At 46.1% G+C, this 12752-nt stretch overlaps 1 pseudogene; it reads left to right on the top strand.

The window, feature by feature from the left end:
* Positions 1–2362: 2362 nt before the first annotated feature.
* On the top strand, positions 2363–2665 carry LOC129039170 (small nuclear ribonucleoprotein E-like; annotated as a pseudogene).
* Positions 2666–12752: the final 10087 nt, after the last annotated feature.

Below are 12752 nucleotides of genomic sequence, written 5' to 3'. Positions count from 1 at the left end.
AAGCCTGTGTATCTTTTCTCAAAATAATGTTTTTAATATGCATAATCTAAAATACATAGAATTACAAAGAAACCAATGAAATCAAAACAAAGTAATATAGATATTTTTTTAAAAAAACAAATTTGTGGCCAGTTGCTGTGGCTCACGCCTGTTATCTCAGCACTTTGGGAAGCCACGGCAGGAGGATTGCTTGAGGCCAGGAGTTCAAGACCGTCCTCGACAACATCGCAAGACCTCGTCTCTACAAAATTTTTTAAAAAATTAGCCAGGCAAGGTGTGCACACCTGTAGTCCTAGCTGCTTGGGAGGCTGAGACGGTAGGATCACTTCAGCCCAGAAGTTTGAGGCTGCAGTGAGCTATGATTACGCCACTGCACTCCAGCCTGGGTGGCAGAGTGAGACCCTGTCTCAAAAAACCAAACCAAACCAAAACAAACAAAAAGCAAAACCAAATTTGTGATATAGTTTGATGATTAATGCTATGCGTGAACTTTATGGCATCATGGGGAGCCCAGAGAGCTGGCTAAACATGATTTCTGGGTATGTCTGTGAGGGTGTTTCCAGATGAGGTTAGAATTGAATGGGAGCCTCGGTAAAGCATTGTGGATGGGCATCAGCCAATCTGTTGAGGGACTGAATACAACAAAAAGCTAGAGGAAAGGGGAATTTGCTCGCTGTGCCTGACTGTTGAGCACAGACATCCGTCTTCACCCTTCAGTGGAAACTTACACCATTGGTCCCCTGGTTCTCAGAACTGTACCACCAGGCTCCCCAAGTCTCTAGCTTGAAGATGGCAGGTTGTGGGACTTCTTGACCTCCGTGATTGTGATAGACAATACCTTATTTTATTTATACACAGACACAGACACACACAAACGCAAATACACACGCACATATATATGTATACAGGATAAAATTCCTAAAAAGGAAAGTAGCCTGAAGTTTAAACAGGGTTTCATTTTAATATTAAAGCATTTTGCGTGTTTTTTTTTAAGTGGAGTCCTTATTTAACGGGAGGAATGGGCTCTCCTGCCTCCCTGCTTCCACAGCCCCGGGATAGACTTCGCAGTCTATGGAGTCATCACACCACACTGTCATTAGTGCCCATGTCGATGTTCTCCTCCCTGGACTGAGCTCCCAGGGAGAAAGAATTGGCATGCTGCATCATTTCTACCCCACCAACCAGCGCAGCGCCTCCTCCGTGCCAGGGCTCCACAGGTATTTGTTGGATGAAGAGTACACAACAAGAAAGTACGCCAACACCTTTTTTTTTTTCCTTTTTCAGGAGGCTACCCCAAGGGAGAGTGGAATTGAGCAAAAAAGGAGTGTGCAGCCTGGGGACTTTAGGTCTGTGCTCCAGCCTGTGCCTGCCAGCCTAGGCCACTCTGCCCTAACTTCTAGTTCTGCCTTCTGGGATGTTGCTTTACATAAGCAGGATAGGGCAGGTATATATATATACACACACACAGACACATATAGTAATATATATTATATGATATATAAATGTTATATCATATAATATATAATATAATTATAAAAGAATTATTGTATTATATAATATATAAAATAATTATTATATAATTAATATATATTATATTCACATTGTATATATTATATATGCACACATGCATATAAAATATAAAATATAAGTATATTATAGGTAATATAATTATATATAACATAAAATTTTATATATACACATAAAATATGTGTGTATATATGCATATATGTGTACATACGTATATATAATATATACACGTATATACACATATATATACACATACATATTTTTTTACCCCCTCTGGAGAACTGTAATACACAAGTGCTTCTTTATTACCGCACTAAAAACCAAGATCTAGCAGTGGGTTCAATAGCTACATCATTTCTAAGTAGTGATGAGTACAAATAACATCATGGGCTATTTGTAGCCACTCTGAAGTGATATGAAAATATCTGTGTTTTGAACACTTCCGCTTCTGGTTTATTTATTTATTTTTGAGACAGAGTCTCACTCTGTTGCTCAGGTTGGAGTGCCGTGGCGTGATCTCAGCTCACTGCAGACTCTGCCTCCTGGGTTCAAACTATCCTCCTACCTCAGCCTCTCAAGTAGCTGGGTAGCTGGGATTACAGGCATGAACCATCACAACCAGCTATTTGTTTGTATTTTAGTAGAGAGGGGGTTTCGCCATGTTGGCCAGGCAGGTCTCGAACTCCTGGCCTCAAGCCATCTGCCTGCCTTGGCCTCCCATAGTGCTGAGATTACAGGTGTGAGCCACCAGGCCCAGCCCATTTTTGGTTCTTTATTCCAGAAGTTGCTGGCTGAGGTAGCGTGTGGGTCAGTGTGCTTTCTGTGGGATTCCACCATGGTGTACCACGGCCAGGGCCAGAAAGTTTAGAAGGTTATGGTGCAGCCCATCAACCTCATCTTCAGATACTTACAAAATAGACCCTGGATTCAGGTGTGGGTCTACGAGCAAGTGAATCTGTGGACAGGAAGCTTTATCATTGGTTTTGATGAGTATAAGAACCTTGTATTAGATGATGCAGAAGAGATTCATTCTAAAACAAAGTCAAGAAAACAACTGGGTCGGATCATGCTAAAAGGAGATACTATTACTCTGCTACAAAGTGTCTCCAACTTGAGATGATCAATTAAGTGAGAAATTGTTGAGAAAGATACACTTCGTTTTTTAGATGTCCTTTATCTAATATGAACGTTTATTCACATTGTTTGATTACCCTTTTGTCATTACAAGATGACAATAAATGCTGTAGGATTGTTTGAATTAAAAGAAAGAAAGAAGAAAGAGAGAGAAAGAAGGAAAGGAAGAAAGGAGGAAGGAAAGAAAGAAAGAGAAGAAGAAAGAAAGAGAAGAAAGAAGAAAGAAAGAAAGAGAAAAAGAAAGAAAGAAATTAAAAAAGAAAAGAAAAAATATCTGTGGTTTGTATGGGTGATATCACAGATAGTGCTAATACTGGCAATTGTTGCTTACATTCAGAATTGAAGAAAATGCTAAATTGCAGTCAGAAGTTAGTTGGAAGGAAAAAAATGATAAAATTCTTCTATTCACGTTTGTGGACCCCTGAGTTAAGAATCTCTGTGCAAGAGGCAGTTCCAGCATTAGCATTGAGGTTGACCAAGATTTCACCACATATCAGGCCGGTATTTTTGAGGTTCGCACCGGGGAAACTAATTACCTAAACGCAAGTGTCAGCCATTTCCATGTCCTTTCTATGCATCAAATACTGTTCTGGAACAGAGGCACCTTTAGATGCCTCTCTGGATGACCCACTGAAAGGCTTCTGCTACTCCTCTTGTTTCTCCCCTGCCATAATTGCTGCCTCCTGCATGAGGAAGCAAACAAGACACAAATGCTTGTGGTCTGAAATGTGAGGAAGAGGAAAGTTCCTGGCTTCACAATGCTTGCTCACATGAAAACACAATCATGTACTTCATAATTCTTGGTGGAAGGGTCGTATGGTTCTGCCCACGCCTTCTCCAAATGAGTCAGTCAAAGAGGAAATGCTTGTGTATTTGCATGGGTGGTGCTGGGCAGGATAACTGACCCACTGACCACTGGTGAGGATAAAGACATGACTGACTTCCTTCATTGTGTTGCACAGCTTGTAAAGCAACGTCCCAGAAGACAGAACTAGAAGTTAGGGCAGAGTGGCCTAGGCTGGCAGGCACAGGCTGGAGCACAGACCTAAAGTCCCCAGGCTGCACACTCCTTTTTTGCTCAATTCCACTCTCCATTGGGGTAGCCTCCTGAAAAAGGGAAGAAAAAAAAAAAAGGTGCTGGCATTAACTTTGTTGTTGTGTACTCTTCATCCAACAAATACCTGTGGAGCCCTGGCACGGAGGAGGTGCTGCGCTGGTTGGTGGGGTAGAAATGATGCAGCATGCCAATTCTTTCTCCCTGGGAGCTCAGTCCAGGGAGGAGAACATCGACGTGGGCAGTAATGACAGTGTGGTGTGATGACTCCATAGACTGCGAAGTCTATCCTGGGGCTATGGAAGTAGGGAGGCAGGAGAGTCCATTCCTCCCATTAAATAAGGACTCCACTTTTTAAAAAATGATATGCAAAATGCTTTAATATTAAAATGAAACCGTGTCTGAACTTTGAGTTATTTTCCTTTGTAGGCATTTTATCTTGTACAGAAACAAAACCAACAAATATTTACCCAGGAAGAAAGAAAGGAGATACGGAATGACTTGTCATCACCCTGGAGAAAGCACTCAGTTTCCACCACCTCTCACTTCCAAGACACCTTTTTGTCCAGCCCCACTCTCTGCCAAAGTCAATAAAAACACCAGGAAGTCAAAAATAAGGATAAAACAGTCTATAAAATTCCATAAAGCAACTAAATTTGAAGACAAATTCTGGTTGCCATCCCTTAGAAGTGAGTGAGTTAGTATCTGGCGATGAATGAAGGAAACCGTGACAGAAGCTCAGACTTCTGAGACAGCACTCAGCACAGCCTCTGCCAGCATGGTTTAGCAAGTGCTAGAAGCAGGGCCAAGGCCAGTGTGGGTTAGCATTCTGCTCCCTGGGGAAATCAGGCCGAGAGAGATCGCAGGGCTCAGCGTTTGGGTGAAACGTGGAGATCTTTCCACTAATGTTGATGGAGGGACAGCCTCTGACATGTCTTCTCCGTGGCCACCCACTGTTTTTCTGGGTGGAAAAATAGGAGAGGGAAGCTCGAGGTGATAACCTGGACGCTAGCACAAGTGGCCACCTGCATGGCAACCAAGTAGTTAACACATTTCTGAGGGCAGCTTTGGGAAAGTAACGGGTGCTAGCAACGCCACCTCTCCTTTCTCTGCCAAATATGAGAGTAAATTAATTGTCCAATTTGCACATTTTTAGAGAGTGTTATGATAGAAACCAGTCCATCCATTTTTCCACCATTGGGCATATATTTGGTCTCACCTGGGAGTGCCTGAAGAAAAAATTTGATTTCTTGGTTTGTGAAAATCATTCTTTACATACCTTTTGAAAAGATTCCCGCAAGGAACGCTATGCATTTTCTCCAATTTTGGAGGGGAAAAATATCTGCAAGGAAAGTTTGAGTATTTGTAACATCCTCCACGATCCGACCAGCATGAACCCCTCATCAAACGTTCTTTTGTGGGCTACTCCTTAAACCTCAAAGCCAGCAGGGGAGGAACCCTAGGGAGGGAGAATGGGAGGTCCCCGATGGCTCGCGCAAACACAGTCTCCATCTGTCCTAACAGTGTAGAGAAATACTACCACGGGACTCAGCAAAGCCCAATTCCATACGTTTGGAGCTGGGACTAACTAGGAAGTGCCTAGGTGCCAAAGTAAATGAGCTTCCTCCCTGGGGTGGTGCCAAGGCCCTGAATTTAGACCACAGCTGAAAGGGCCCTTGGAAAACTTGTGGAAAGCTCCCCTAGGAAGATGGAAGAAATGCACACACTGTCTCTGTGTCCAGCACTGAATCTGCTCTGCAAATCACTGCAGGGTATTGCAAGAGCTGCAGCCGTCTCATGTGGAGCCTTCTTCTGGTCCCTAGGTGGACTCTGGCAGCCACTGGGGCCCTTGCAGATGTAGTGAACCATTCTGCAGAGATGAACTCAAACCAAGAGAAAGGATAACTTGTTTTTGGTCCAAGCTTCAGGTCCCAGATCTGGGGCAACTTAGAATGTCTCCCTCTTTATCCACCTTTCCTCCAAACCTACCATTACCCACTGCTTCTTTTTTTTTCTTCAACTTTTAAGTTCAGGGGTACATGTGCAGGATGTGCAGTTTTGTTACATAGGTAAACGTGTGCCATGGTTGTTTCCTGCACAGGTTGCCCATCACCTCAGTATTAAGCCCAGCATCCATTAGTTATTCTTCCTGATGCTCTCCCTCCCCCCATTCCCCACTCTGACGGGCTTTAGTGTGTGTTCCTCCCCACCATGTGTCCATGTGTTCTCATCATTTAGCTCCCACTTCTAAGCGATAACATGTGGTGTTTGGTTTTCTGTTCCTGCATTAGTTTGCTGAGGATGATAATGGTTTTCAACTCCATCCATGTCCCTGCAAAGGACATTATCTCATTCTTTTTATGGCTGCATAGTATTCCATGGTGTATATGTATCATATTTTCTTTACTCAGTCTATCGTTGATGAGCATTTGGGTTGATTCCACATCTTTTCTATTGTGAATAGTGCTGCCATGAACATACGCATGCATGCATCTTTATAACAGAATGATGTATATTCCTTTGGGTATATGCTCAATAATGGGATTGCTTGGTCAAATGGTGTTTCTGCCTCTAGATCTTTGAGGAATTGCCACACTGTCTTCCACAATAGTTGAACTAATTTACACTCCCACCAATACCCACTGTTTCTAAAACAATCCCTTGAAATAGATTTTCACCTTGGCACATGGGATAGAAGCCAAGAGGAGGCTTATTGGAGCTAGAAGAGGACTGGAATTAGCCAATGGGGAAGTGGGTGAAATGAATCTCAGAAGAGCTATTCCAGAGGACAAAGGGACAGTGAGGTCCCATCTTCTGATGTGCCCTAATGACCTCGGTGTGGAAACCCCAAACCCTATCCCTCCACCTGTCAAGAAAAGAGAGAGGTCAGCCTCCAGCCTGCCTCAGCTGTCCTGGGCCTGCCCCGGTGCCTACATGGTCTTCAGAGAGATAGGCCTTGTCTTCCTGAGGGAGACATTCCCAGGTCTGCCCTCCCAGGCAGCTGCATGAGACAGATGGCATCCAGGCTATGATGGAAGGGAGGGGAGAGGCCAGGACCAGTGCAAAGTCCCTGACTTCCCCTGCATGGCTTCGCTGAGTTCTGACCAGAGTTCCTGCGGTGGGGGGAGCTTGAGCCCTTTCTGAGCTTAGAGTGTGAACTCTAACCAGCCTGGCTAAGCAGGACTTGAAGTAGCTGCCAAATGAAAAAGACCTGCCAGTTCTCCACCTAGGTGGATACCCAGTCACCCCCGTGCAGTTTCAGGGGCCCCTCCTAGTGACTCCCTTTTAAGGCAAGTAGTCACTAATTACCCGGGGACATTGTTGGTCAAGCAGATCAAAGAGGTTAGTTGTTTTCAGAGATGGGACAAACTGGAAGCTCTCGGCATTCTCTTACCTCTATTACAGGACCTTTAGACTAATGACATATTTAATTAAACAGGAGCATGTATGAGAGATAGCAACATGTCCTCCAACAGAATTTCAGCCAATCTGTGTCACTTTCAAATGTGGTTTTACATTGATTTGTTAGGAATTGATGGTTTAGGAAAAGGCAAAAGAAGAAATGAGATGCTTTGCAGGTTTAAACTGCTAGTGGTCCCCCCTCCTCCGGGATCTTCTGTGATTCTGAGATCCGATGTCTTAGCTAAGGGCGTTCTGAGCTGTCAGGAAGGGGTGGTGTTGACTGGAGTTACTTGACTCTTGCTGAAGCAGGCTTGACTTCAGATGGTAAAATTCAGACAGAGAAAGAAGAATGTGGGGAGGACTCTAGGATGGGAAGAAAATTCAAGCACGGATGAAATAGGAGTCACTATGCGATATTCAGGAGACATTGAGGGGACATTGAGATATTCAGGATGAATCGTTATTTACTGAAGGAGCCTGTGGTAAATAAGAGGTTTTTCTCTATGCGGAGGCACTAGAGCCAGGGGAATCCACGTTCAGCTAGATCCCTGAGTTCTGAATCTTCCCTCTCCAAAATCCCTGTTAGCTCCACACATTCCAAAGCTCTGAAATGAGACAGCTACAGAATCTTTCTCTCCCTTTGCCTGCCTTGACTACTGCAATCAGGGCAGGCGTTCTTGCAAATACTTTATAATTGAAGGAGGAAAACAGTGCCCTGGCTCCAAAGTGGCATTGAGGACCCAAGCTATGTCTAGTTTCTGATTTTCCTCCGTGTTGGGTGGGCTTGAGTCATTGATGTGGTCCATGTGGCTGCTGCCCTACCCTCATCTTTACTGTTGCCTGGGAGGTGGCAGGAGAGTCTTCTATGAGTGAGGGAAATATCACCCTTCGCCTGTGCCTTATTGGATACAATTGGGTCCTGTGGCCACTGCTGGCTGCAAGGGAAGCTGGCAAAGGGGGGGCTTGGGAGGGAGGGGCTGACGCAGCTGCCACTGGTTTGAGCCAATTACGATTCATGTCCTGGGACTGGAAATAATGAGGCCAAACAAAGCAGAGATTCTGCCATCAGATAGCAGAGGGGTGGCTTTCGGAGAAAGGTCAGTGGGGGCAGGCAGGTCTTTTCCCAGCACCCGCTATGTGCACAAATAATGACAATGAGGCTGAGCAGTGAAAGGACCTGCCTGGGGTCACAAAGCAAGCACAACTCCAGAGCACACTGCCTCCAGGCTGGGCGCTGTCTTTTCTCCTGTGATCCCAGCACAGTGGACCAAGTGCTGGTGGCTCAATATAAATTTCAAGGCCCCAGGAACTCCTGCACTGAAGATACTCATAGTTTTTAACCCTTACTGTGCATCAGAATAACCTGCAGAACTTGCAAAAACTCATGAATGTCCAGACTTCATTCCCTGAAGTTCAGATTCAGTTGGTCTGCAGTAGGTCCCAGGCAGCCTCCTTTGCAAAGCTTCCCAGGTATAATGGTGTTCTACTCTCCCCAGTTATTCAATGAAACACAAACTTAGGTGTTTCTATGAAGGTATTTTGTAGATGAGAGTAAAGCCCCAAATCAGTTGACTTTAAGTAAGGGAGAGTATCCTAGACCAGCAGTCCCCAACCGTTTTGGCACTGGTCACCAGTTCCATGCAAGAAAATTTTTCCATAGATGGGGCGGGGTGCAGGGGGATGGTTTCAGGATGATTCAAGCACATTTCATTTATTGTGCATCTTTCTATTATTATTACATACTCACCATAATGTAGAATCAGTGGGAGCCCTGAGCTTGTCTTCCTGCAACCAGATGGTCCCTTCTGGGGGTAATGGGAGGCAGCGACAGATCATCAGGCATTAGATTCTCATAAGGAGCATGAAGCCTAGATCCCTTGTATGTGTAGTTCACAGTAGGGTTTGTGCTCCTGTGAGAATCCAATGCCACTGATCTCCCAGGCAATCAGATCCTAACAGGCCATGGACTGGTACCAGTCTGTGGCCCAGGGGCTGGGGACCCCTGTCCTAGATAATCTAGATGGGCCTGATTCAGTGCATCAGAAGGCCTTAGAAGCAAAGCTGAGGCGTCCTTGATGAAGAAGAAATGTCATGGTGGACAGCAGCGTCAGCTGGTGTCCGTGAGTTCCAGCCTGTCCTTCCTGATGATCAGCCTGCCCTATGGATTTCAGACTTGCCTCGTCACACCTCACAATTAAGCCAATTCCATGCAAAAAATCTCGAATTATACATCTCTCACGGGTTCTGCTGAGAACCAGGGAGTTATTCAGTAGTTGTTAAGCCAAAGGGCATCAGAATAAAATAACACAAGGTCAAATCTCATCTCTTCTCCCTGCGACCTCCGTGGCTGCAGTTCCTTCAGCTGTAAAGTGGGGATCTCGGTGTTCGGTGCACAGGCATCCTGTGAAGGGTAACTGCTCTCAGGCGTGTGTACGTTCACTACACATCAGAACTGAGTGATGGCCGCTGCTCTTATACTGCTGGGCTATTCTGGGCCATGAGCAAATAAATGTTCAGACAAAAAAGGCGGCTGGTGTTTCCTCACCATTGCTTGACATCTAAAGTTTAGGGCCTTGGAGTGACCTAATCCGGCTTCCCCCAGCTTGCTCCCGCAGTAGGCAAGAGGGTGCCTGCGCACACACAGACACGTGGACGCTGCATCCCAGCAGGTGCAGGACACCGAGGCGGCCACCCAGCTCCGGTCATGAAAGCAGCCAGGAGTTCCATCGGTCACCCATCATCACTCTCCTGGGAGTTTTAATAGTTGTTTTGGTTACAGGACTCCAGGTCTCGCTGCTCACTTGGTGAGTCGTGGCGGTCCTGCCGGCCCTGCTGCCGCCGCACTCGGTTTCGGGGCTGCAGCTCAGCTCCACGCAGCGCGGCGTGGACGCGCTCCTCCCGGGGGCTCCCGCGCCTCCCGCCGGCTCGGCCCCCAGCCTGGCGAAGCAGTGCCCTCTGGCGGCCGCGCTCTGCAGCAGCTGCTCGCTCGGCAAGACGGAGGCCGAAACCTGAAACCGGCTCTGGGCCCTGATTTCTTTCTAAGCCACAGTTTTTTGACTTGGAAATCCATAAGAAATCCAAAATTGTATGTTTTTCTCTTTTTTTATGAAAGAATTTTTGTATGTTCCACAGACAATAAATTAGATGTTTCTATTCCTGGTAGTGCACAATGTGAGGATGGATACATTTAGCACCTGCACATGTGAAGGTGACCCGACATTAAAAGTAGGGAAACTCCGTGTGGATTTCGGTGATGAGCTACACGTGCACAAAACCACCCTTGTTAGTCATTTCCACAACTTCCAGTCCTGAGAACTGGTCACTCCAGCAGGTTTAAAGTAATAATCTGTGGATCAAAGTTAAGCCTTGGATGGGCAGAGAGGAGCCGCCTCTTTGTCTATTTACTCTGTCGCTAGCCATCCGCGTATGGACCTCAGCCCCTCGTGTCACCCCTCTGGGTCTCCGTCTCCTAACCTAGGGAAGAAGAGGGTTAAAATAGAGCCTCTTCAGCTTTCGCATTTAGGATCCAAGGGCTAGTTATTCTGGGATAGTCATTCATTCAGCAAATACCATGTGTCAAGTGGAGAGGGTTCAGGTTCACCAGGGAGCAAACCTGTGCGTTCCTGGATCTTAAATTGTAGCAAGGGAGAAAGGTACTAAGCAATAAACCTAAAGATGACACAGTGTGTTAGAAGGTGAGAATGAACGCCAGGTGGAAACTGGCACAGGTGTGGGACTTGAGAGTGGTCGCTCAGGGAAAGGCTGAGGGAGGGGCAGTTTCAGATGACGGAATCAGGCCAGGACTCTGAAAAGTGTCCTTTGAGCAAAGACCTGTAGGAGAAGAGCATGAGAAAACCACAGGGTCTTTCTGAAGAGAGCCTTCCAGGCGGAGAGAAGCCAGCAGAGGCCCGAGTTGAGAGCGGTCCGGTAAACTTGCGGACCAAGGAGAAAGCCTGTGTGGCTGAATCAGAGTGGCTGAAGAGTAGCGATGGCTGGGGAGGCTAGGAGGTCACGAGAGATGGTTACACAGAACCTGCTGGGCCACTGCAAAGGATTTGCCCTTGACTCTGAAAGAAACGGGGCCATTGGAGGTTTTGAGCAGAGGAGTGGCACGATCTGCCTGATGTTTTCACATGGTCTGTCTTAGCCTGCTCGGGCTGCCATACATAACAAAATGCCATAGACTGGGTAACTTACACAGCAAACATTTCCTCACAGCTCTGGAGGCTAGAAAGTCCAAGAAAGTCCGGTGAGGAGGCTGGGCGCTGTGACTCACGCCTGTAACCCCAGCACTTTCGGAGGCTGAGGCAGGTGGATCACTAGGTCAGGAGTTCGAGACCAGTCTGGCCAATATAGTGAAACCTCATCTCTACTAAAATTAGAAAAATTAGCTGGGTGTGGTGGCACGTGCCTGTAGTCCCAGCTACTCGGGAGGCTGAGGCGGGAAAATCACTTGAACCCAGGAGGTGGAAGTTGCAGTGTGCCGAGATCATGCCATTGCACTCTAGCCTGGCGACAGAGCGAGACTCCATCTCGGAGAAAAGAAAAATCAAAAAGGCCTCCATCTCAAAAACAACAACTTAAAAAAAAAAAAAAAAAAAAAAAAAAAGTCCGGTGAGGGTCCTCTTTCTGGCTTGCACACAGCTGGCCACCTGCCCACTGCGTCTTCACATAGTAGAGAGAGGAAGCAATGCCTAGTGTCTTCTTCCTCTTCCCATAAGGGCACTAATCCCATCATGCGGCTCCACCTGTGTGACCTCATCCAAATCTAATAATCTCCCACAGGCCCCACCTCCAAATACCATCACATTGGAGGTTGGGGCTTCAACATACGAATTTGGGGGAGATTCAAGTGTTCAGCCCTTAACAAGGTCACCCAGGCTACTGTATGAGCTACTGTAGATCACAAGCGTGGGCGGAGATGGGGGCAGGAAAAGCAGGAAACCACAGTGAGCATCGAGGCGAGGGTGGTGGCTGTGGCTTGGACTGGTTTGGTAGTAGTGGAGATGGTGAGGAATAGTTAGATTCTGGAGAGACTTTGAAAGCAGAGACCACAGGATTTCCCAACAGGTTGAATGCAGAATGTGAAAGGAAAAAGAAGTAAAGGATGATTAAGTCTGAATGAAGTAACTGGAAGCTGTTATTGAGAGGTGAAATTGACATGGGTGGGGCAGAGATCTGCAGGGGGGCCAGATATTTCATTTGGGACACGTTGATAAACTTTAAGACATCTGTTTGTGAAGAGAGAGAAGTGAATGTGCAAAGTTCAGGAGATTCAGGGGAGAGTTGTTGCTAGAGATAATTTTCATCCTATAAAGAACGTGGGTTCTAGAGTCAGGCGGATTTGTGTTCAAATCTCAGTCCTGTTACTTACTGTCTATGTCAGCCTGAAACAATGTCTTAGCTTCTCTGAACCTTGTTATTCAATATTTATATTTTCAGCTCCTCATGTGTCAGGCACTGTACCGGGTACTGGGATTGAAAAAATAAGCCAAGCAAAGTCCCTGTACTCATGGACTCTACACTGGTCAAACAGGGATGAGAATAAATGTCCACTTAGTGTTCATCGAATGAATAAAGGGTATAAATTGCCTCAGGCACTCAGTATAGTGATTTGCCCAGTAAATAGCTGATC

The sequence above is a fragment of the Pongo pygmaeus genome, chromosome 5, assembly GCF_028885625.2.
Source record: "Pongo pygmaeus isolate AG05252 chromosome 5, NHGRI_mPonPyg2-v2.0_pri, whole genome shotgun sequence".
Taxonomy (NCBI): Eukaryota; Metazoa; Chordata; class Mammalia; order Primates; family Hominidae; genus Pongo; species Pongo pygmaeus.
The sequence above is the reverse complement of the archived record's forward strand: the minus strand, read 5'-3'. Positions and strand labels throughout refer to the sequence as shown.